General features: G+C 45.3%; 1 protein-coding gene across 8 annotated transcripts in view; it reads left to right on the top strand.

The window, feature by feature from the left end:
- Positions 1-26,047, top strand: part of FOXP1 (forkhead box P1) — a 586,176-nt gene that overhangs the window by 278,943 nt on the left and 281,186 nt on the right. The window contains exon 6 of one of the 8 annotated variants that reach the window (XM_045990384.1): positions 11,081-11,164. The exons of the other annotated variants lie outside the window; for them this stretch is intronic. The gene's annotated coding sequence lies outside the window, so the exon portion shown is untranslated. The remainder of the gene's footprint in view (positions 1-11,080; positions 11,165-26,047) is intronic. 8 annotated transcript variants of the gene reach the window in all.

Raw genomic sequence — 26,047 nt, 5'->3', positions numbered from 1 at the left:
TCCCTGCATACGAGAATGGGAGGGATAACTGGTAGACAGCTTTGGAGGCTATCCATGCAGTCCACAGCACTGAGAGTAGAGCATTACATGATCCCTGTCATGGGGCTAAATTCCCGCTCTTCTGACCGTATGGAGGGAGACAGTAAGCAGATAAATACGAGGACAGTGCCAGGTGCCATTGGCTTGGCAGTAAGGCTAATTCGTGCCTAACCGTGGCTGGGAGGTGACTGGCCACCTGACTCGGTGGGACTGTCGAGAGGTGCCAGTGAAGAGGGTAATGTTTAAGTGACCATGAAAAGAAGGAACCAGGCATGGGCTAGGGACCATGCATGCCATAAAGGGCACCAGGGAGTGCAGAGTCTGTGGCTGAGTGACTGGAAGTGGCTGCGGAAAGACTAGAAATGAAGAGGGGGTGGAAAGAGCCATGGGACAGGTGAATGTGACCAGCTCTTGCTGAAGACCAAGGTGGAGAAGACCGTAACTTAGACTCTGATGTCTAAAGGACTTTTAAGAGAGATGGAGGAGTGAAAATTAGGCAGCTGTCATGATGGGCTGAGCAAATGATATGATAGAGGGCGTTATTCAAGATGACATGTTGATTGCTGATATACACACCTCTTGATGGAGGTCATGTTGGCTGAGTCAGTAGAATGTTAGGAAAGCCCAAGTGTGGAATAGAAAGAAAGCTAATGAGATTGAGTTGGATACATTTTGGGCTTTTTAAGATGCAGCCACTTTTTATATGCTACAGACAATGTTTGGGTTCACCCCAAGTTCATAGGTTGAATCCTCACACCCACCGTCACAGTATTTGGAGGTGGGGCCTTTGGGAGGGGACTGGCGCCTGAGGGTAGAGCCCTCTTGAATGTGATTACTGCTCTTGAAAACAGGTGCCAGATTCTTCACCCGCTTCTGCCATGTGAGGACACAGAAAAAGATGACCGTGTCTGAGCCAGAAGGTGGGTCCCCACCAGAACACCTAATCTGCTGGCTCCTTGATCTTGGACTTCCCAGTCTCCAGGACTGTGAGAAATAACTTTCTGTCTCTCAGCCACCTGGTCTTCCGGGGGCATTCTTTTATGGCAGCCCTAGTCCACTGTCGCGACTAGCTGTTTCTTTCCTTCACCACACAGCCCAGAAATTCTTTGAGCAACAAAACGGAGCTTATAGACTTGCTTTTTAAGCCTTAGTCGTTACTCAGAAAAACTTCATCTACCGCGTGCTGTGATATTTTGTTCAGAAAACATCATCCCTGGAGGCCATGGAAAGGAGGTAACCCTGTAGCTTTAGAAAAGAGAATATTTGAAAGCAGCCAAGTGTCCGTACTTGGCTTTCGAACCTGTGGAATTTGCTTATAAGAATAAATGTGTATTTCATAATGCCGCAGTTTGATTTCTTTTTAATCATTGGCTTTTTTGTGTTTGCTGTATTTTCAGGCTTTTTAATTTGTGCTGTGTCTACCCATCATTTGTGCAAATTAGCAGGGTTTAACTATAAATGAAAATGTCAAAGTTATTACATTATTTAAAATTAAAGAATAATTAGACTGGAGGAAAACAGGTTGAAAGAATGCTCCAGGATATGTTCAAGGTGGGGAGAAATAGGAAAAACATGCAGAACGGATACACGGGAGAGAGTGGGGAACCCCTCCAACTTCCAGGAACACGAATATGTGATTACCATACCACTTGTAACCCCCAGAATGTGAGACTAGGCCCAGAAGCCTCATGTGTGACATTGTAATGTAGGCATGTCGGATTTTCTTTTTCTTTTCTTTTCTTTCTTTCTTTCTTTTTTTTTTTTAAACAGTTTTATTTATTTATTTTACACACACAGAGCACAAGCTGAGGGAGCTGCAGGGAGAGGGAGAGGGAGAAACAGGTTCCCCATCGAGCAGGGAGCCGGACATGGGGCTCAGTCCCAGGACCCTGAGATCATGACCCGAGCTGAAGGCAGACGTCTCCCCGACTGAGCCACCCAGGCGCCCCCAGCATTTTCTAATAGGACTATAAAATGTTTTAATTTTACAAAGTGTGTTATGGGGGGATATGGTATCAGGCTGTTGGGGCCCACTGTAGGGGATAGCAGCTGATACTGCAGAATCGTGCCTCGTCTCTGGGTGTTGTGTTGTTTTTAGTATCCATCAAAGGCAGCTGGTCATCTGATCCTATCAGAAAGATGCCAGTAAAAGGCAAGCCCGAGTATAGGGTAGGGAAGAAAGTAGTGGGGATTTATGTTCCCAACTGGCAAGGTTGTTGACTCTTAGTTCACAAATGCAGCCGCAAAGATCAACTGTTGTTTCTAGGGATTTATAGTTCCCCAGCCGATGAAAGGCCAGTGTGTAGGGATCTAACCTGCAGTGGTGCTCTTGGGAGCAGAAGCAGTGACATTCCCCAAATGTCTGCCAGGAGGGAATGGTTAAATCATGCCTTATCTCTCGGGTGGGGGTGGGGCACACACAGGGACCCTGCTACTCAGCAATGGATAAAGACTGCGTAGACCCGCAGGTGCTGCCGTGGGAATCTCTCCAAGATGGCTTCAGTGACCAAGTGAGTAATTGTCCTGCTCTCGGAGTTGGAGGGGGAAGAAGCAGTAGACGTACAAAGCACATGTGATCCTCTGTATGTAGAATATTTTTGGAAGATAGAGACAAGACACTGGTAACAAATGGTTCCCTTTGGAAGGGAAAACTGGCGGTTGGGGGTATGGAATTTCTTTTCCCCATGTACCCCATTTGCGCCCTTTGCTTACACAAGTATGAGTTTGATGCCTCTTTGAACATAGCCGTTTCTGGGATGCCAGAGAGCGAAGTGTGTTACCTAATGGACAGCAAGCCCTGCTGGAAAAGGTCAGATACTGGATTTTTGAGGATCTCCCTTTCAAATCCTGGCTTTTAGTACATGTGAAGATCAGGTGGGACTGTTGATTGATCTCAAAACCCAGTGATAACAAACAGTTGATTGAACCCTGATCGATCACATCGTCACTCTGGACTCCTGACTCTGTAGGGCTTGTCTCCTGTGTAATGCTAATTTATTTCATCGACTTTCATTATCTTGTGTATCATCTAGAACATTTTTTTTTAGTCACATGTCATTGAGACTCAACCCATATGGACTTGAGCAAAAAGAGATTGTATTTAATTGATCATGTAATGGAATCAGTCAGGTCTGGGCCTTGCTGGACCCAATCTAAGCCCTGAGGACCCTGTCTTTACCATTCTTCCCTCCGCTTTATGTCCTGCTGACCCCACTGCTAGCGGGACTCTCTTCCTGATGGTGAGTAGCCCCAACAGCTCCGTCCCCGCAACTTCTCAACTTCAAGGGCATCAGGGAGGGTCTCACTGTGGGTCCAGCCCCTCCAGCATTTGCTCTCAGGTTGGCCTTGTGTCACGTGCTTCTTGGGGGACCTGGGGGGTGAGCTGCCACTTAACCTCTCTCTTCTCGTTCCCATTCACAAAGCAATTAAATTCGGTAAGCCTCAAACCTCTTTATCCCGGGTTGCTGAGGAGTCACCAAGATAAATAAAATATTTCTGTAGGTCATGGGGAGCTCATGGCATGGTAGAGAAGACGCAGAAGCTAATATGAAAATTGTTTTTGCTGTGAAATACTGGATTCGCAGGAATTCTCCGGAGGGCTCACCTCCGCCAGGGAATCATAGTGGGAGACCCGGGAGAGAAGGGATAGCGGATGTGAGGCTTCCGGGAGCTGTCCATCTGCTTCCTGCAGGCAGGGCCAAGGAATAAGGTAGGAGAGACATTGGAGGAGGCAAAGAGCCTGAGCTCTTTTTAATTCTCATCAAGTTTTGTTTCGGCTTTGAAATGGCCCATGCACCTTCTTCTCAGTGGGTAGTCACTCACCCTGACCAGACCATCCAAGGTAATCACACACTGCCCCCCCCCCCCTTCAGAATACAAGGGCATTTTATTTCTTTACACTCACTGGCAGAGGTGTTTATTACTCTGTATTATTATTTATTTCTTTCCCTTCCCAGGTCCCTTTTTGGTACATTGTCTGGGGTGCACAGTTAGTGTCCTATTATCATGCCGTAGTCCCCCACACTAGCAAAGAGGTTGTGTTCCAAGGACACACTTTGTCATCAGAAACTTTGCTCCCAGCTACGGAAATAATGGAAACAGCCGAGGGCTGCATTCAAGGAAGGCTGAAGAGGGGTAGGTACTGCATGAAAATACCAACTTTTGTATGAGAAAACACAACAGAGTAGGCTTCAACCTGACAAAGCCAGGAGGTTAGGGAGGAAAGTGGCTTGATTTATGGCTAAGGTGGTAAGGAGGAGGGGAGGGCCTGTATTTGAAGTCGGAGTTACACTTGGTGACAGTGGTATTGGGGTCAGGTGACATTGCTTCTTCACATAAGCCGGATGTGGGAAGGACGGCGGAGGCGAGTGGAAAGCAAATCATTGTTTGTTAGTGGACTGGTCCCTTCCCAGCATCTCCTTGCAGGTAATTCTTGAAATCTGAGCTTGAGGACTTGGTCCAGTCCTGCACCCAATGGGCTCCTTTCTTACCCCTCTCATAAACCTGACTCGGGCGATTTCTTAGGTGGGCCACGGGGGCCCCATGAGACCAGGCGGAGATAGACCCCTGACCACCTCTGCTCGTTGCGCAACACAGAGGACTGAATACGAGGCAGGGAGGGGACCTCGGTCCCCGGGAAGTGAAGGCTCTCATTAGTCCTTACTCGCGTTTAGTGAGAAGGGAGAGGCTCTGCTTGGACAAGTGTGCGGCGATTTCTCTTCTGCGGGTGCTGCAGCCAGTGAACCAGGGAAGACCATGGCCGTTGTCTCCACGTCCGGAAATAAGACAGAACAGAGCTCTTTTGTAGCAGTTCTGGAAGACGTTACCCTTGAAAGGAGATCAGCAAGAAGGGCCCTCCTCTGATTCTAACTAAACTCCAGCCGAAGAGTGCACCAGAGTGCCCCTTTAACAAAGGGCAGAGCTCTTCATCCCAACTAGGTATCAGAAGCTGACAGTACAGATGTCTTTCCTTTGGCCTAACACTTCAGTGGAGCTCACTGACATTAAAGGGTTGTTGGTCGGTGAGAGTGAAGGACGGAGCCGGGGGATTTCTCTGTTTGAAGAGAACAAGGCCCCAGAGACCTGTGTGAGAAGACTAGAGGAGGGCGGGTGTGGGAAAGTGTGGGACACGGGCATGGAAGCTTCCAGGTCTTCTTTACTGTTTTTGAGGTCACCTTCTGCTACTCACTCCACACTAACTTGCAGTGACACCCCTGGGGGCAAGGACTGTATTGGTTTTGCTCACCATTGGCCATTGCAGCCTCGTGTGGACAATTCAGTTGACCCACACGTGATGCTGAGGTACTGCCCACAGCTAATTTCACATATGATTTTTCATTGTTATTAAATTTCCCGCAATGTTGTATTTATCAGGGTTTTCCTCTTCACTGTCTAGTATTTGAAGACTTGCGTGCGTGTGTGCATAGACACACACACACCAGGATTATGTGTGTGTATAGAATGTTGATAGATATAATACTGCCTTGTTCAGGGGGTTATTTTTTGGGTGTATGCCTTATCTTAAATTCACTCTAAAATCCCAGTGGGTAGAGAAACCTGTCTTTTAAGAATCTTTGATTCCTGATTTGGAATATATAATAGGTGCTTTATAATTGATTATTTCCCCAGTGAGACGTTTAAGCTTTCTCGAGTGCAAGAATCACGTCTTAGAGTTACTCATTTCGCCTGCCAGTGTTCTACACATAGTAGGTCTTGTCCTAGTGGCAGACGGTGTTGAACAGTGCTGACAGTTCAGAAGCCCTGTAAAATGTTGCTCCCATAACAATGCATGGTTTTGGACTTAAGCCTGGCGAAAGCGTATTAATGCATATGAGTTTCTGTCTGTAAGGTTTTTCCTCTTTGTCTCCTTTCTATTTTTTGGTACATGAGCAGGCTGTCTCTCTGTGGGGAAGCAGCGGACAGCTTCAGTGAGTACAAATGTTTTATCCACATGTGGAACGTAGCCCCAGAGATAATCACATGTACCAGTGATCCGTCAGTACGTTCTACTACGCATGTGATTCTCCTATCAAAGGAATTAAGTTTTCTTGATATGTTAGAAAATAGTACTCTTTTGGCCAACTCTAGAGCGGATGGATGAATAGATGTTTTGGGTATTTGTCTAGATCCCTTTGGATTACCTTTTTTTTCATGAATTTCGGTAATTCTCAAGTATATTTTCTCTTAAGTTGTGTTTTCAAGTGATCGCACTGTTTGTTGACAGTATTTCTTAAAAAATGAAATATATCTCATTCTTTTTTAATTTTTAAGTCTTCATGAAGCACTGATTAATATTTTTTCTTTCTCTGTCTCACATTTGTATTTGCCTAGCAAGAATCCTGAGATGCGTTTCTGTTGGAACAAAGTATTCTTTAAATAGATGGGTGCCATAGAATTACTGCTTCGTGTCTTGCACTTGGGAGGATATCACTTGCTTAATGGCATAATAATTGATTTTTTTCTTACCCCTTGTCACTTTAGAATAACACTGTGTAAACCCCCAGGAAGAGTCGAAGATGAAACATGACAATCCAGGGAAATTTCGTGGCCATTGCCTCAGTGCACCCAGCCCCACTTGGTAACTTTTTTGGGGCCCGGTCTGGGGTTATGTGCTCTATAGGAAAACCAAGATCGACCCAGTCACAATGCATTGGACCCCCATGCCTCTTAGTTGTTAAGATGAAATTTCCATTCCTTGAAAGCATAAATCCTTGGCATCATATTTTCACGCTTGTTTTCCTCCTCTGTAAACCTTTCTTTGGTGGCTGTGTCTTCTGTTGTGGGATTGACTTCTCAGGGCAGATGAGAATTTTGGAGATAATTACTCTCCTCCTCCATTCCTGTGGCTATAACCAGTGCCAAGTCCCAGCGCCACTTTGATAAAAGATAAATAAATAAATAAATAAATAAATAAAATAAATTCAGAGCTGTTCGGCTGTATTTGCCTCGGTCTGCCTTGTCTTAGAGGCACATCATTTTTGCACATCAGTATTAACAATTCAAACACCCTGAAATGCTAATAGCACTAGTAAGCTTTTAATTCCATGGAATTTATTGCTTGCTGTATTTCCATGAATTTATAACGCTTTGATTCTTAAGAGCCCCATTTAATCAGTTTTGCCTGGCACGGAACATAATAAACAACTTGCCGGTGAAAAAGTGCCACTTGGGGGAGGCTGCTAACAAGGAAGTTAAATGCTTCTGCCACTAGCAGTTTCTTCGCTGTATTTTTCATGAGCTGTAATGCACTTTGCTGGCTTCAGAACGGTGGTTAAACACAGGGACACACTGAGCCCCGCTCCAGCCCTCAGAAGCTCTGACTTCGCTAGGCGTCTCTGCAGAAAGCACAGAAGAAACCAATGCTTTTAGCCTTATTTTTTCCCTCCTCCAGCTTAAATAGCTCCTACTTCTTTTTCATTATCTTTACCTTAATCTCGTACCATATGATTGATGGACTGGAATGGTGAGTGATATCAGTGAGCAAAAACCATCATTAGAGGCTGTTAAGGAACATTTATTGTTTATTTGGCTGCCTGTCTATAAAAGTACACATGATGGTCCTAATAGCAAAATATCAAATTATCAAGTGCTTTAAAGCAGAAAATGTCATTTGTTTCTCAAAACTGCACCAACTTTATATAATTGCCCTTTTAATTATCCCTAGTGGCCCATGAAATTTGCAAAATAGAGCATCAAAGGTTTGATTTACTTACATGTTGCACTTTGGCGGGATTCTTAATGAATATTGTTTAGTACTAACGCTGCGATGAAATCTGTAAATGTTTATAGCAAGGGACTTGGAAGCAGGGGGAGTCTAGTCATAAAAGTGAATCAGCCGGGTTCCTCAGGGTGGAACCATACGGCCGTATTCTCAGACCTCACGTTTTGAAAACTCCTTTCTGTAGAGGAATTTTATTTTTAATTTAGGTCTAGGTGAATGCACATTAAGTTCAGTTTTGTGGTCTCTCTCTCTCTCTCTCTCTCTTTTTTTCCTGCGTCATTAAGTGATCTTACCATTGCTTTCCCAGGGTCTTTGCCGGGTAATGTTTGTTTCCTGGGGCACTTTTGGGGTGAGGTCAGCTGCCTCTTCAGGAATCACAGTCTACAGGTGGACATGCAGAGCTGGATCTCTAAATGCTAGTATTTTGGGGAAGGAATCCTGAGTGGGAGCCATGGGCTGGTTAGCCTCCCTGGAGCCCACTCTGAGTTGGAGGCATCGGGGACTGTTCTGGGTCACCTTCCTGGAAATGGAAATGTATGTGCACGGTCATGTGCCACTGAAAGAAACCCAGAAGCCCTTCGAAGTCGCCATGAACTCGGGAGCGGTCTGCATGGATAGGGCCATTGCAGAGTGACTTCTCAGCTCTCTGCACTCGGGTACCTTTGCAGATTTTTGTCTTCGCTCTGCAGAGATGAAGCACGGGGCTGCATCTCGGGTAATAAGCGTAGCAGCGATACAGCACGGCGATACAGAGACCCTGGGATTTGATTGCAGGCTGGTCCGCTGGGCACAGGAAGCTCTACCAGGTCTCATTGATAGAGATATTAAATAAAGCTGGTGGGAAGGTGGACACCTGTGGAACATCACTCGTTAGGCGTCCCCAGGTTGACAGCACACCAGCGATAGCCGCCCGATGGGTGTGGCCTGCCTCCTCGCATCTGCCTCGCGGGTTGATGAGAATGTCACGGGGGACAGAATCAGGAGACTCACAGAAGTCTCCAAGATTGCATCTCCTATTTTCCCTTTATCTACCTGACTTGCCTCTCGGTAGGAAGGGCTGGATGGCGTGACTCCGAAAAGCCCGTGTTCGTTGTTGCCTGGTAACTCGTGCTTCTCACGCTGATGGCGAAAAGATTGCTTCCTCCCAGTATCTCCTGTGGTGTGGACGGGGAGGAGATCTGTTTTAATCACTCGGCTCATCATTTTGTGAGGGGTGCTTCATTGCCCTCGCCACCTTTCCACGGTCTTCTGGGGGCTTGCGTGCCCCCCTCGGAATCTCTGAAATCACATCTGTCACTTCTCAGGCACCTCGGGAGACTTAGTTTCATGTCCTTGTGATAACGACCTTATCAGACTTGTACAATTATATTCTGCCTTCTTCACCGAACCGATGGCTATTTAGAAGCTGACATAATTTCAAAATTATTTAATGGCAAGCTTTTTTGAAGCAATCTGTTGCGCCCCACCGGCCCGAAGGAGTCACAACGGCCCGGCGTGACTTCTTTGGTCTTACCCCACCTGTTGTCTCTTGCAAATTATAACTCAGTTTTTTCTTTCGGCTCCACAGCCTTGTTGTACCTTCTCCAACAGCTGTTATTTTGGGGGCTTCCCATCAGCAAAGTGATTTCCTCCTCTCTGGCCTCTCCATTCGCACAGCAGGTTGGGGCTCAGTCCCCTTTTGGTCCTCTTGGGCACGACTCTTCCGTCTTTCCCTGGCCTTGGCTTTTAGAGCATCTAGGGATTGGTCTTGTCCGTTAGATACTCCTTTTGGATTCCCGCCTATGTGGACCTACTGTAATTTCTACAAATTTTCCCAGTATTGAGCGTCTTTCTCATATGTGTTTGTGAAAGAAGGACTCCCGGAAGCCGAGAGAGACCCGAGCCACTTCATGACGTCACAGCGCCCAATGTTCTGACACATACTGTAAACCAGAAACAGCTTGAGCAAACTTGTAGTATCTTTTCATCCTTTACCTTAAATAAGTTGCTGTTCTCCCCCCACACACACTTTTAGGGCAATATAATGGCAAGACTTCATGATTTATCCAAAATACTACTTGTGATGTATTTAGGTGATATGATTCATTAACGGAGCTAAAAGTTGAAGTTAGATGAAGGACTACGCACAGTCCTGTCGCTGTATGTCTGTGACTGAAGGTTCAATCTGATTTGGAGAGAGCACCAAAAACCCAAATTTATGATGCTCTGTGCATGTGAGTCATGGCCTCGGTGACTTTCTTACCTTCTCCCATGATTGCCACGTTTCCAGGTACCGGAAACATGACTTTCTTCCATTTCTCCTCCCTTGCTTATTTCTGGGGGCTCTGCACCTATCCTTACCACCCTGAGGAAGAACTGAACCCACCGTGTGGTGGTCTTTGGAACCAGCCTCGTTCCTGCTTTGCGCCTCAACGTCAGTCCCGGTGATCCCCTAGATCATTCCTTCTCCATAACCTCTTGTACTCTGGAGCCTCGTCTTCAGCTTCGGGTGCTCTCCCCTGTTTCCCGAGCTGTGAAATGAGCTCCTAGCTTTGGATGGCCAGAAGGTAACCTGTACTTTTCTCCCTCTCCCCGCTTTGTGATTCTGATGGGGTTTATCTTCGCGTATTTGTCACTTTGTTCTCCGTTTCCTTCGTACTCAGTTAGTTCTCGTGGAGTTGGTCCAGCTGTTTGTGGGCTCATGCACACTACCGGGCGTCGTCACTGTGCCCTTAACAAGCCCACAGGATACTGGGATGGTAGCCAGCCTGGGAAGCCTGCGTCTGCTCCTCTCCTGCGGCGTTCTGTGTTTTCTTTTCTATGCCTCCTTGAAAGAGAGATGGAGATAGATATTTGTCCGGTTAGCTATTTGCCTAGGTGTCTGATCACATGGGACTGTTTCTTCCTGGGGCAGAACCTTCTTGGCTGCGGAGGACTGGACAGGAGGTAATGGTTGAGTGACTCTTAGCTTTGGGAGCTGCCCATCTGGTCAGGGATTTGCCCTAGGGCTTTTTACCAAAAGATTTCTGGAACTCAGAGTCATTCTTGGTTCAGTTCTTGGGTCTTCATTGCTATTAGGAAGACAAAGTGATCCCTTCTCTTTTCTTTCTTATATCCTGTGCTTTGTCTCCCACATGATTTCTTCACTGGGGCAACTGTGGCAGGTACACAGGACGGCGCTAACATGGTTCTCAACACATTGGGCTGATGGCATTGCTTTTGGCCAAATTGTGGTGGTGGTGGTTGAACCAAAGAGAAGTAGCCTAGCAACTTCTTGAGAGAGGAAAGGACAGTGGAATTTGTTGTTTTCTTACTTTCTGTTTCCTTGCCCACAACCCCCAGGTTCCTGGATTCAGAGCTAGTACCTCACAGAGAAGAGCCAGTCTTGCCCTGAAGCTTAGAGAGGGAGCTTCTACTGTGTAAGTGGTAAGGACGGCAGTCTCTAGAATCACATCAGCTGGGGCTTGCCTCCCAGCTCGCCGGCTTGCTTGCCATGTGATCGTGTGCACTCTTCTCTGAGCTTCTCTTTCCTCGTATATTGAGTAGGGGAAATTGTTCCCAGTTTTAAAAGGTTGCGCTGAGAATGAAATGCAATAGTGAACATAAGAGCTGTAGAGGAGGGCCTGGTGCATGCGGAGCACTCACGTGTTACAGGTTCCGTGTACCTCGTCGGGATCTCGTACAGTTAGTTGCATGGTTCTCTATGTCCAGCTGAATTACAGTGACTTAGCTGATAAACGGACAGATGTGTGCTTGGAAATCCAGAGTGGAAGGCTTGTGACGAGAACAGCGGGGAGCTCCTTGCCCCTCCAGTACAGCATTCAACGATCCAGTGGGAGAATGGGGGATAGGTGACAAAGTCGTTCGAGAATCTAGTGGGATCCCTTCTAAATGGCACTGGTTTCAAATGTGCTGGGACTCAAGGACTGAGCTGATCTCCCTAAAACACCATTCATGGGTTTCCGTTCCTGAAGTCAAGATTTTATGGATCTTGCCTTTCTCATCGTCATTTGTCCAGCTTCTGGAATTACAGGTTTTATACAGATGCTGTTTGTTGGTGCTTTACCATCGATACTCTGTGGGTCTTCGAGTTGATGTGTTTTGGAAAACATCATGTTTGTTTCGCTTTCCTGTCAGAGTACAATGCCTTCTTCTCTCTGGAGGTCACAGGGCAGGTCTCCTGGAGTGTTTGGCGTCCATGATAAGGTGGTAGGCATAGGTGGCTTGATCTTGGGGACACAGGCACAGAAATTACCTTGAGGATTAAATTATCCAACAGGTATAGATACCCATATGTTCTCCCCCCCCACCTTAAAATATTCTTCAGATGTAGAACTCATGATCCCATAGAAGTGTTAAAGTCACCGAAGGAGATGATTCTAGACAAATAGCTTCCAAAGTCTGGGTTTTCTCTGAGGGAACTCAAGCTGTTGTTCAACCGTTGTGCAGTGGCGCTTTGAAAATGGACCCAGTCTCCACCAAGGAGCACCTTATGGATAGCTATCAGCTGGGGGGATGGGCGGGTTTATGGAGAAGCAGGGAACTTTATCAGAGATGATTTCCCTCTTGTAGGTTAGGTTAGGCTTCCTGACTGTGTTCATATGGCATCCCTGTATTTTTCCCTAGCCCTTAAAATTACAAATGATTTTTTCTGAAGCTAGTCTTCAAGCATATGGTGGTCGACAAAGATGGCAAGTTCTTGAAGGGTCAGGAACATAGTCACTTCTTCAGATCTAGCATATCACAAAGGATCTGGAATGTAGTAGGACTTCATGGACACATATACTGAACATGGATTGAGTAGGTGGGAGCAAGCATTTTCATTCTTCACTTATTGGGAATTTTCCACGACTGGCTATGTTTCAGTTAGGATTGCATCAGGTGCACTGAGCAGAAACCTGATGATAGCGACTTAATCCAGAGGTTGGCAGACTTTCACTGAAAAGAGCCTTTGAGGCTTTTGCAGGCTGTACAGTCTCTCCTAAGTACCGAGCTCTGTATGGCAGCATGAGCGCGGCCCTAAACAATACTTAAATCAACAGGCACGGCTGTGTTGCAATGAAACCTTATGCACACAGCCTCCAGGTTTGGCCTGGGGACCACCGTCCGTATCATCTGGCTTAATCAAATGGGGACGCAGGATAATTCTGTTTGATCAAGTCTAGGAGTAGGCCTTCAGCGCTGATGCACCTGGTGGATGGGATCCTCCAAGAATGAGCTCCTTACTGCTTACCTGCCATCTTTAGCATTCGACTTTCGTTCTCATGGTCACACAACGGCCCCTGTACCTTTAGATACCAAAAGTGTGTTTCCAGGCTCAGGAAGGAGGTGAAAGCACAGGGGAAAAGGAAATTGTTTCTCTTCAGTTTTTGCTTCTTCATAAATTGGAGTGTATCTTCCTGGATTTGCCCTCTTCCTTGAAAACGAATGCCCTTCCTTGGGTTCTGTCTTACTGGCCAGGACTGTGTTTTACAGATACTTGCAGTGACAAGGAGCCCCAAATTGCAGGTAAGTTAATTGAGCTCCCTGGCGACCAAAGAAAACGGGGACTCTGGTGCTGAGGAAGGAGAGTGCCTAGAGATTGTAGAAATAACCGGCAAGGTCTCCTGTGCTGGGAGTTTGAGCGCCGCCCCCCTCCCCCATTTTCCCTCCTCCCCGGGTACTTTGTGTTCACGGTTAGTGATGTGTTGAGCATGAGCAGCACTGCTTAAGCAAGTTCAGGTATCAGTTCTTCTACTACAGTCCCAATGACCTTGACCTCCATTTTCTTGACTTGTAAAGTGGGGAATAAGAACAGGACCTAATCCGGAGCTGAGAGGCGTAAGTTTGAGAAGGCAGAAGAAGCATCTAGCACCCTGTGCCAGCATGTGGTAAGCCCTCAGGGAGTAGTGCGTGCCATCCTTATCACTAGCGTAAGTGTACAGATGATGTTTTTATCCCCTCTTGCTCTTTCCAGCGCAGATTTATAGATATTAAAACACACACACAGGAGAAAATGGAGGAGAAATGAATGTAAGCTTCCCAACCAATAAGGACATGAGGAAGGGTTGGTGGGGTGTCGGGGGTGGTTCTCTGTAGCTGTAGTCCCCCGGGGAGGATTGTGAGCTTTTTCAGAACAGGCCCCAGTCTAATTGGACAGCAAAGTTTGCAGTAAACAATAGAACAATAAAATCCCAGTTCCCTAGCTATGGTTACACCCTCCCGGCAGCTATTGAAATTCCCAGCTTTCATGGTCTTACATAGACTAGGTTGTGTTGTTTTATTTTAGGTTTTAAACATATTTAAATCCCTCTGGGCTGGCATTCCGTGGACAGGAAGTCTGGCTCTGTCAAAGGCTGAGTTCCTTCTGCACTGTGTCCACAGGGGGCAGGGGGGTGGGGGGTGGGGGGCACTCCACGCTTTATCTCTGGGTTCCCTGACCTGCTTTAACCGCTGCAGGTGTGGCCAGAGGCATTGTGAAGAGGACAGGGGCTGGGCCACTAACCCCGCAGACAGCCCTGATTCTTCGGGCCTTTCCCTAGCCCTTCCAGCCACTGTGTGAGAGACCATTTCTCCAGGGCTCGAAGCATGCTTTGCATTTGCTTTACAAGGGCTGGCCATTCTGCGAACGGCCACCCCAAGAATCAGGCCTGTGACTCATTAACAGAGCACCTTTGCAGTGGCTCAGGATTTATTAGGTCACATCAGGAAAGCGAGAACCTCATTGAGAGAAACCTTGGAAGGTTTATTTCTAAAACGAGTCACACTGCTAGAGTAGCCACCCAAGTGTCATTTTTTAAAAAGCAAAAGCCAAGCCTCAAATTAGCAGGGCTCCAGCGGAAATCTCTTCTCCAAATCCATTACGCAGGAGATGAGCTGGGTAAATACCGAGGACTCTCCCATTTAGACTCTGACCCTCACTCAGCAAGGGGACTGATTTGTTTCCCACGTTGGTTCCATGCCCACCTTTTCGCGAACCTTTTAATTTAAAAGAGACAGTGATTAATGATGCTTTTGATCCGCTGACTTTTTTTTTTTCTTTTAAAGGGCAGCCTCTTTCTTTTCTACATAAATTTGATGTTGGAAGTAAACCATGAGTATAAAAATTATATTGCTTATTTATTTCTGGGTGTGTGAGACATCTCCTAATCGTCTCTCCCCCACCCTCAAACTTTGATACTCATGGTGCAGGCTGGGTTCATATCTCTTTTGAAGTCTCAGCATTCTGGGGGTCTGGTGTATAGTAGGGATCTGGCAAATATTTATTGAGTGAACGAACAGATGAATGAATTACTAAATGGTCCCTGAGAATCAGGACTTATGTAGAGGGCCTTTCCACAAGTATATTTCCAGATAACCCATGGGTCTTCTCATTGAGAAATGATGATAATCTACCCGCTGTGCAGCTGGGCTTTGTTTTGAACTTGGGATGACACAGATTGAGGGTCCTTCACAGTGGTTTCCCTTGCTGATGGTAGCACTGGTGTCCCTTCCCCTGGGCAGGAGCTCAGACCCCCAAAGATAAAGCCATTTTGAAGTCTGGGAGTATTTTTACAGTTATCCTAGACTGCCTCCTAGCAATCCAGCTTTAGCCTCCAGAGTCTGATGACCTGGCTTGTTCTCCTGTGCTGCTTTTATTGTGGAGATGTAGATGTGGGTAACTAAGGGGAAAAAATACCATATTGATCATAGCATTACATCGGATCTTAGCAAACGTTGGCTGCTACAACATTTGGACCCAGCCTTTTAATTTAATTAATTAATTAATTAATTTTAAAAAAAAAGATTTTATTTATTTATTTGACAGAGATCACAAGGAGGCAGAGAGGCAGGCAGAGAGAGAGAGGGGAAGCAGGCTTCCTGCTGAGCAGAGAGCCCGATGCGGGGGCTCGATCCCAGGACCCCGGGATCATGACCTGAGCCGAAGGCAGAGGCTTTAACCCACTGAGCCACCCAGGCGCCCCCTGGACCCAGCTTTTTTAGAAAGAAAATTCTTTTTCCCTGGGCTTTCCAGTTCTGCTCAGTTTTACGTTTTGCTACCTAATTATGCGAAAGGACAAAGAATTGGCCTTTTTCGTGATTGCAGAACTGGAAACTAAAGTTTCAAGGAAATGGAGATTTAAAAAATCTTGTGTTTTTATATTGTGTGGAAACCTTACTGATAACTTTTAGAGGCTGGCATTATTGATACAGACTTTTCAATATGGAATGCAGTCTAGAACTTAGTGTGCTGTAAGGTCGTTACTTTGACGACAGGGCAGCTCTGCAAGGGCCTGCAACACGGTAAAAGGCATAAATGACAGGTTGTGTGCTCTTCCACCTTCCTTCTTATCGTGAACTATGTGATCAGGGGCTCTTTCTGTTTCAACTTCATGTGCTTGGGAAACTCCTACTTCGCTTAAAAGAACACCCCAAAGAAGGAAATGCGATTAATGGTTTAACAAATTCCAAACTTTATTAGCAGTTTGCAGTTAGGAGCAAGGCAGGTAGTGTATGGCGGAAAGCTTCTGGGCCTGAGAGTCGATGTGCCTAAATTCTAATGCAGGTTTCGCCCCTACCTTCTGGTCCCTTCCGCTGTTGAATCAATAGGGAGGTGGGAGCCTGCTGTGCTGGACCCGCATAGGGGTCCTTTTCCACCTCTGGCAGGTCCATGGCTGTATGCAGAGGGGAACGATGCCACATGTCCAGTGTCTCACAGCTGCCCACATCATTCCTTCTCTAGGACGCATTATTGCCCCAAGAGAGAAAGATCTCATTTCAAATTTGGGGCGACCCCAAGAAAATACTCGGCGTCAGGTTCCAACCGAAAAGCGCATTTTTGCTTGTATTTCCAGCATGGAAATAAAGGCTATCAGCTGAATTTGTCAATTTTGCTTTTCAAGAAATTTTTTTCATCCTCTGTAACCGCCCATGCAGGTCACGGCCAAATCTTGTGTCAAGCTTTTCATTATTTTTGCCTCGCATTGGTACTCTTATACTAGTCACTGTCCTTGGAGTTCCAGTTCTGTTAAGATAATGCAAATTGTGGGTCAGAAAGTTAACACTGCATACAATATTTAAGAATGTACGAGTGCTCACCACACTTCAGCCAGAAGTGTAACGCACAGACATGTAGAGCCGTGACAAAAATGCACCATCACAGAAATTCTTTGATGAGGGGTGCCTGGGTGGCTCAGTCGGTGAAGTGACTGCCTTTGGGGTCAGGTCATGATCCCAGGGTTCTGGGATCCGTCCCCACATTGATCTCCCTGCTCAGCAGGGAGCCTGCTTCTCCCTCTCCTTCTGTCCCTCCCCTTGCTCATGCTCATGCTCGCTCGCTCGCTCAAATAAATAAATAGATGGATAGATAAAATCTTTTAAAAAAAGATTAAAAATTGACAAAACATGGTCAGAAAGGCCCTCCGTTTAAGACAGCAACAACAACAAAGAGTGTGGTGTGCCGATTTCTTCCCTTCATCCCTCCCTGCTTTCCCTACACATTAGCAAGCACCCCTCGTTGTTCGTTGCTGCCCTTTCCCCACCTTGTCCTTCACTTCCCTACCCAGCGGGCTGGCATCTGGAGCCCCTAGCAGGACTGTCCTTATTACCCCTTTATTGGACATCACTCCTGAGGCCAAGTCCACATCCGGAAGCAGTTACCTTGGCGTCTGTTGGTTAACGTGTCGTTCACAGTGACTGATGCCATCTTGAATCGAGACCTTTTATTAATTTGTGGGCATTTTTGATGCATCTCAAACCTCTCTGTCTTAATTTTTCTTACCTGTTGTTCACCCACAAACCCCCTAGTCTCTCTGTAGGAAATTGGCAGCTGACTGGGGTCAGCCCCTCTTACCTAATGGCATGGGACTCACTTTTCTTCCAACATAAGCATTTATGATCTCAGTCATTTGGACCCCGAGACTCTGTCTTCACCATCCTTGGTAGACAGAAACAATAGGAATAATGGCTGGTGCCATTTATGGAGCTTCTAGTAGGTGCTGGGAGGCATTGTCAATTCTTAGTGTAGCTCTTCTCTTTTAGTTCTGAAGACTGAAGATGTATTGCTGTTGACTCCGTTTTATAGGTAATAAAATTAAGACACAAAGAGGTGATGGAGTATCTGCAAGGTCCCCCAAGTGTGTTTGGTCTGAAACCTGGCATCTTCTTGTTTCTGATGGAAGGCTTTGAAGCACATGCTTAGTCCTTCCTGGGGCAGCTCATTCCATTGTCAGGACCGTGGACGTGGTCAGAATCCACTTTGTGGATAGAATCCTTGATAATTCTGGACACAGAAACATTTCAGCTAAAAAAAATTAGCTCCCTCGGGGCTCCTGGGTGGCTCAGTGGGTTAAAGCCTCTGCCTTCGGCTCAGGTCGTGATCTCAGGGTCCTGGGATCGAGCCCCCCATCAGGCTCCTTGCTCAGCGGGGAGCCTGCTTCCCCCCACCCCGCAACCTGCCTCTCTGCCTGCATGTGGCTCTGTCTGTCAAATAAATAAATAAAATCTTTAAAAAAAAATTAGTTCGAAAACTTAGAGCCTTGTTAGAGCTCTCCCATCTTCTGCAGTCCCCTCCCCATACTTCCAAGTGCCAACCCCTATTGATTTCACCTCTAAAGTCTCCCTCCAGCTTTCCATCCTTATCATTGCCTTCCCCACTGGAAAGTGAAGACTTGGTCCTTAGCATGGACTTCCAGGCTCTTCCTCTGCTAGCGTTATGCTGTCTGCCTTTTGTTCCTCTAGCCCAGCCTTCCACAGAATAACCAGGTGCCTCTCGTGGGACTGGCCCTCCTCTAGGAGTTAAAGGTAGTCACAGGAATGTTGGAGTCCAGCGTGACGTCTGGCCTTGTGGAGCTGGCATCCCACTGCTTATTCTACTCTTTGTTTTTGCCCTGCCCTTGAACTTGTGCCACTCATGTTATTGCTGCCTTCAACTTTGGGTGCCAATGTTCCTCTTTTTTTTTCCCTCCCTTACCTATTAACATCCTACTCATCCTTCAAGGCTTGGCTCAGATATTACCTGTATGGAGTCTTTCAACTTACCCGAGCCTGTGTGACTCATTCCTTTGTCTGGACTCCCACAAGTTCGTGTTTGTATTTCATTATAACCTTTGTTCAAGTCTGCTCTGTATTTTAGTGTGTCCTTTCAGATTTGAAAGCTGCACATTCTTGCCTGAAGGTAGGAACCCGAGTAACTTATTTTTGTGTGCCCCAGAGCACGCTAGGTAGATGGTACGGGCTCTGCAGATATTTCAAAGCACGGTTATAATGAATCCTATTTTGTTGAGGGTCTGCTGTGCATTGGGACTGCTAGCTGTTGCCTATTTATTTTCACATTTGACCCTGCCAACTAGTTTATGAGTTACCGATGTGATTACTATCCATTTTACAGATGAGAAAACTGACGCCCAGAAAGATTATGTAGCTTGCTCAGAGTCAGCTGCTAAAAGGAGGGGCGGGCATTTTCAGTCAGGGCTGCCTGACGATGAAGTCCCTGTGGCTGTCCCCGTGATACCTGATGAATACATCCTAGTGGTTGCTACGGTTCCTGGACATCCCTGCAGTAAATGCTCCTAGGGCTAGATTTCTTCATTTTTCCACATCCTGCACACTGCTTATCGCTCACCTCTTCCCTGTACCCATTCTGTACTTTTTGATTATCTCTAATACTCTGCTGCAAAAAATAGGAAAGAAGATTCCTGATCTGTAGATTTGGACCCTGGTCTTTAATGGCTTGAGTGACTGACTGTTGGCTGGAATTTTATGTTGAATTTCAGAGCAGCCATATATAACCTAGGAGCACAACATCGCATGTGGTGAATTATACCGAGCATGGGTTCAGTGAACTCGTGTCTCCTATGAGCCAGGCTCTTCCCATCAGACTGGCTGATTCTTGGGTTGCAAGCAACAGAGATTATCTCTGGCCAACTTAAAAGAATTTGTTGGAGGAATAGCCAGTAGCTTACTGAAGAATGGCCTGCACTTTGGGAAAGGAGAGGAAGCAGGACAATTCCAGCATATCAGTAGCTTAAAAGACTGGACCAGCTCATCACCGTCACTGCTGAAACCAGTGCTCCCTACTCGTTTTTTTGTCCTCACATCAGTCTTAGATGAATAGACAGGCCCAGTTGGCATCACGTAGCTACCTGATGGCTCTGAGAGGGCAGGGGACTTTGAGGATTCCCACCCTGTTTGGAACAGTGAGGGAGGGTGGTAATTCCCCAAAAAGAAATTGAACTAAGAATGGATTCTGGATAGCCCCCAAAATTCAACAAATACCAGCTGTCCCTGAATCCTGAATTTTACATGAATAGTAGAGTTTATTGAAGAGAGGTGCACAGTTTTTTCTCTATAAATAAAGTCCCGTCTACTGTAGCTTTAAATCTCCTTTCTGATGAGGATCTTGTTTCAGTCATCAGTGGTATCAGGAAACTTTCCAGTTTTGCAACACAGCGAGCTGGGCGAGCCTACCTCTACCTTGTATGGCTTCGTCTAGTATCTCAGAAGTAATGATGTACCCAGACCTGCAGTCAGCTCGCTACTGAGAACCTTCTTCCTCCAGCAAGTCCTAATAAAACCCAAGCTCTAAAAACCCATCATCAAATAATAAAAGAGAAATAGAGTAAATGCACAATTCATGGGCTTAATATAGAGGAGGAAGACAATTTTTTTCCCCTAATAATCTTTACTTTTATATCCTACTTTATGGGGGTGCTGTTTAATTTCATGTTCATTTACTTTAATTACTTCTTGCATGTAGTTTGCAGGCAAGTTTGCCATTTTCCAACATCTAAAAGATGGCTTACTTGAGTTTCGTTTCAGACCCTGTTAGAATTAATATAGAATAAAACCCAGTGTGTATATTTCTCATTTTTCACCTCAAAGGATTATTCATCATAATAGAAGCAGTTTTTCCAGGGAGATTTTATCAGACTTACAAGTCAAATTAGTTGAATGCATTTCTTCTGCTAATAAACAGAGAACCTTTACCCTGGAAGCATCTCCACACTGAATTCCAATAATTCAATGTTTCTTTGCCTCAAGAGATCAATCTATAAACGACCACAGAATAAAAACATAAATTTGTTAGCCTAAAAGGAGATTGTTAAGATGGGAGAATTTAAGAGGATAAAAGTGAAGGAAGGTCATAAAATCAAAATGTAGATATTGAGTATATGTTAGATTTTATTAAAAAAAAAATTTAGAGGGATAGGCTTAATTCTTCTGAACCCCAAGCTGAGCATCTTGGGGGACACATTTTTATGTGTTCGTAGTTGCATCAATTCGTGTGTCACACGTGAGGGTCGTACAGGATGCATAAGGGGCTTCTGTATTGGTACCTAAAGAAGGGCTTGGGTTTCTAACTTAGAGGGTCACTGGAGTTGTGGTAGGATCAAGCCAGGCTGCATGGTGACTGGTTTGATCCCTGCCTCCATTGTGATTTGCCTCATGGTCTATGGGTCCAAGGTCAGTTGTGGGAAGATTTTGGCCCTAAAACTATGACAAGCCTTTCCATGAATGGAAAGGAGGTGTAGTCTCTTTCAAGTGCATGTACAAGAGGTCGCTGTGATCACTGCTTATTGCTCGACAGCGGTGGGCTCATTGGTTCTTGGTGCAAATTTGTGCTAAATCCCGCTTGACGTTCAGTTCAAGTCATCCCGACCCACTCAGGCTGCTTGCTCTCCACTGTTGGCAGGCTGTGCATTTTTGTCTAGTTCATAACTGGGACGTGCTTTCTTTTCTTTGTAAGATAAGGAAGATTTGGCCGTGCAGAAGAGATACCAACTTGGAGTTCCCTTTCCTCTGTAGATAAGATCTGCTGTAGTGAAAGGTGCCGGTGAGCCGATTGCTTAGGCAAGAGCTCTGGGAATCCAGCGTGTAAATGACAAGAGAGAAATTTTTGAGGGCTAACAGGAAAGCCCTCTTCAGTATGTAGTTGAAATTCACCTTCTCTAATATTTTGCAGGAGACTGAGAATAAAAATGGTTATGATTGATGAAGCATTCAGTGTATATCTAACTGTAAGTCGGACTAGAGGGACTTTTAAATCACCCAAATGAAAGATTGCATTATCATGAACATTAATATGTAACAGTTAAGTGTGTCGTTGCTTATCATAAGTCCTGGCATTTAGAGGGCTCTATGAGGCCAGTCAACCAAAAAGGAAAAACTTTTTAGCAAACGCCTGTCCACGAAACCTCTGTGAATGAGGCCAGCGTGGTGGTCGTGACTCTTAATAAGTTATTTATTTTTGGGTTCCCAACCCATCTGTGGGTTTTAGCTCACACCAGGAGTGAGATGGGGTGGGGGAGGTCAAAGATGTCCCCCGAGATACTTTTGGAAAGAGAAAGGTAGGGTTGAAACTGGGGGAAGAATTCATTCCTGGTGAGAGGAGGAAGTTAGGGAGGAGGAAAAACAGTGAACAGTAACTTATTAAGGGCATGGAGGTTAGGTTAGTTAAATGTCTAGAAAATTATTTATTTCTTATAGATTTGTTGCCATTTATGCGGTTGACAAATTAGCAGCTGTTAGAAAACCAATTCAAGAGGGTAGAAGTTGGATCAGTCAATCTTTTTTATCTTTCGAAAAGTAATGTCTTCCTCCAAATTATATAATCAGTACACTTTTATAGCAGAAAATTTGAACTGCTAAGAAACATTTTAAAAATTAAAGTTAACTCTGTCCTCAGCACACAGAGACTTTAGTAAATGAAAGGGGGTATCCGTATGTGTATAACATATGAAAATATGTGTTAATTTACATGTATTTAATTGCATAGTGTTTTTTTTTATTTACCCTGTTTATCATGGAAGCATGTGGCCCTAGACACTTCGTTGATGTTTGAATTTACCTTAGCATCAAACCCAGAACCATTTTAGTGGGGTAAATTCATTAATATTTTTAAAAATTGCAGTAGGCACATCACATCAGAATTATTTGTGGAGGGAAGAGAAATGGGAAAACCAAGAAATGAGCACCTAGATCATGCCAAGTACTATGCTAGGTGCTTTACGATAATTTTGCAATTTATTATCATTCAGTACTGCTGAGGAGGAGGATAGTTAGCAATTAGTGAACACTTATTGTTACTAGGTGACAACTTTGACATGTATCATTTCATTTGATTTTCACTGCAACTGGAAAGGTTAGATACTTGTTTTATTTCCACATATGGATGGGAAGGCTGAGGCTCAAAGAAGTCAAGCTAGTCACTCAAGGTCACACAGCTAGCAATAGACTATAAAGCCAGTCTGGCCGATGATTTTTAAGCCTTCCGGTATTTTCAAGCTATGAGTCCTTCTTTATCACTTCCCTGAAAACTTCTCTGTACCTTTTCTGTTCCTTTGGTGTTAAAACATGGGGGGGTCCAGCAGTCTGTTACAGGCCTTGCCCCATCCCGTCCAGGTCATGGCGACAGGCAACACTGAAGAGACACCTTTGCCTGCTTGTGGTGGTGACTTCAGCGTGGATGCTACTGTAAGCTGTTGGGGAGTGTCCACAACTCTTGTAGCTGAGCCGAAGAATCTGTTCTCCAGTCACCACTATAGTGGCTGCACCCCAGACACAGCTCATACGACTGTGTGTCCTATGCTCTGAGTCCGGGCTTCCACCATTATGTCTTAGAACAAGAAACGTTTATCCCTTGGTTGGAGTTACCTACGTTTTGTAGCTGGGGCCATGGGGATAACCATTTCCCTGTGGTGCGACCAGGTTTTCTCTAACAGCCGTTGGCCTACGGCATTCTGTTTCACCTCCTTCTGCTTCTGTTTCTTCTCCCTAGAAACTTGGATAAATATTGTCCCTGTCCCGTAGAGTTGTTGGAAGACTGGATGATGTAGTGTAAGCAAGTCACTTTAGTAAAAGCCTCACACAGAATTGACACACAGTAGGTGTAAAGTGGTGGTGTTTTTCTTCAGGGAGCTTCTAAAGACTGAGTGTCATTTTCTTCAGTGATAAGCTCTCAAGTGACAAGGGAACCATCTCAGATACCAGGAGAATTAGCTAATTACACTCTGATTAGTCAAGTTCCCTCAAGGAAGTGATTTCTCTCTAGGATTTAGGGTCTATCAGTTACCATGTGTTCACCTGTTAATAACAGAAAACCTCATTAACTGTGGCTGAAAACATAAGGATGTTTATCATTTATTTGCTCAGAAGTCTAAACGTAGGCAGTTTCAAGACTGCTTCAGAACCTGAGTAGTATCTGACTGCCGGGTCGGCTTCTCTGTGATTCTTTCAGCTTTTTCCTCATGGCTACAAGATGGCTGCTACAGCTCCAGGCATTATCTGCCTACACAGTCTCATTCAAAGGCACCAAGTGGGAGAAGGGGGCAAGGCAGAGAGAGCAAGAGAAAGAAATCTTTGTATGACTTTCCTTCAGTCAAGGAGGAAAAATATCTTATATCCCTTGTCTCTTTTGGCTAGAAATTCATTAAATGTCTGTCCCTAATTGCAAAGAAAGCTGGGTAGGGGACAATGTCCCCACCCCCCCAGCTTGAGGAGTAGGAGGAGGGAATGAAGGAGTTGGGAATGGCTGTTGAAGAGCCATCCAACACCGTCTACATATGGAGTAACATTTCATTCTTCACCAGCCAAAATCAACTTAAAAATCTAGGTTGTGCCTGGCAAAGGATATGACGTTATTATTATTATTTATTTATTTATTTATTTTTAAACTTTTGATACTGTTTAGAATGACAGTGCAGTTTTGGATTCCCACATTACTCCTGAAGCTGAAACTTCTTGGTATCCAGAGAGGATGGGTGAGCCAAACGCTGTGTTTACTTTATTCATCATTAGGTTTTATCCCGTCTCTAGCTCTCTGTGTATCACCCAAGAAATACCTTGTAGATGGCTCAGCTTCCTGCCCAAAGCCATAGTTCTGGATGGTTCACACCCTGCACACAAGTGTTGGATATGACTACCTTCCCTCAACCTGAAAATGCTCTTTGCTTCTGGATTTGCCCATTGTGAAGGAAACACCCTGACAGCTGGGATGTATTTATAATGTCGTGTGGCTGGCTTTCCAGTCACTTTGTTACATCAATACTAATCTTTCTCCCTACGCTGAAAAATTCATCACACTTTGAGCTACAGGGAAAAGTTCCACCTGAACGTGTGTAGTTTGGAGTTTTTAGGGGAAAGCCAGAGTGGAGGGATCCTACTGTGTAAAAAATCTTCAAAAATGCCATTCTTGTTCCAAATGGCTTGAGAGATTCAAACGGGTAGAGGATTCTTCCAGAATCTTCCTCCAGGATAGTTCACATCCCTGAAGACCTGACATTTATGGGCAACATGTACTAAAGAGGGTACCAAGAATGTTTTCCCAACAGTGAAAAAGATTACCTTGCTACTGGCTTTTTAAAGAAGGCACTCGTTTTTTGTATTTGTTTTTTTAAGATTTTATTTATTTGTGACAGAGAGATCACAAGAAGGCAGAGAGGCAGGCAGAGGGGGCTGGGGAAGCAGGCTCCCTGCTGAGCAGAGAGCCCGATGTAGGGCTCGATCCCAGGACCCTGAGATCATGACCTGAGCGGAAGGCAGAGGCTTAACCCACTGAGCCACCCAGGCGCCCCCAGGCACTTGGTTTTAATCCACAGGTATACTCTCTCACCTGAATTAGTCAACTAAATTAGTCTACCATTCTACTCAAAACGGTGATTAGAATTTATACAAAAATTAGATGAAAATCTTTAGAAAAATTAGGAGATTTCATAGAAGAATGGCATTTTTAAAAAGTCATGACCAAAACCATTTCCACTGAGAATAAAATAAAAATTTTAATGAATATATAGAATCTCAAACTGGGAACCAGATATCCATCTGCCGAGGATCGGATTCTCATGAATATGGAAAATTTGCCACACTTCTAAAACTGCACACAGTCCAAGATATAGTAGCCCTTAGATGCGTGTGGCTATTTAAATTCAAATTAATTAAACTTACATAAGTTTAAGAATTGAGTGTACTAGCCAGGTTTCAAGCGCTCAGGACCCTCCAGTAGGGGGGCCCAGATCTGAGCCCGGCTGGGAATGGAACACCTGATTCTGGGACATGACAAGGGCCTTCCTCTGCTGCTAAGAATGACGGTTGGAGTGAGCCCTGGTTCCTCATGCTGACGTCCTGGCTACTGATGCCAGCTGGAGCTGAATGTCAGTCCACCCCACCCAAGACATTATGATGTAGATGGTTGGCTCCCCTCGGTTTTCAGGGAGAAGGGACAGTGAGGAAGGAGAAAGGAGAGGAAAAGGGGAACCAACAACATGGCCCCCGTATTTCTCCCAACTCAGCTACAGTGGTATCACCTGGACTCCCCAGGTAGCTCTCCAGCTCCTTCCCTGCCTGTAATGAGGA

This window comes from Meles meles, chromosome 20 (genome assembly GCF_922984935.1).
Source record: "Meles meles chromosome 20, mMelMel3.1 paternal haplotype, whole genome shotgun sequence".
NCBI classification, from domain to species: domain Eukaryota; kingdom Metazoa; phylum Chordata; class Mammalia; order Carnivora; family Mustelidae; genus Meles; species Meles meles.
This window is presented reverse-complemented; position numbering and strand designations above follow the sequence as displayed.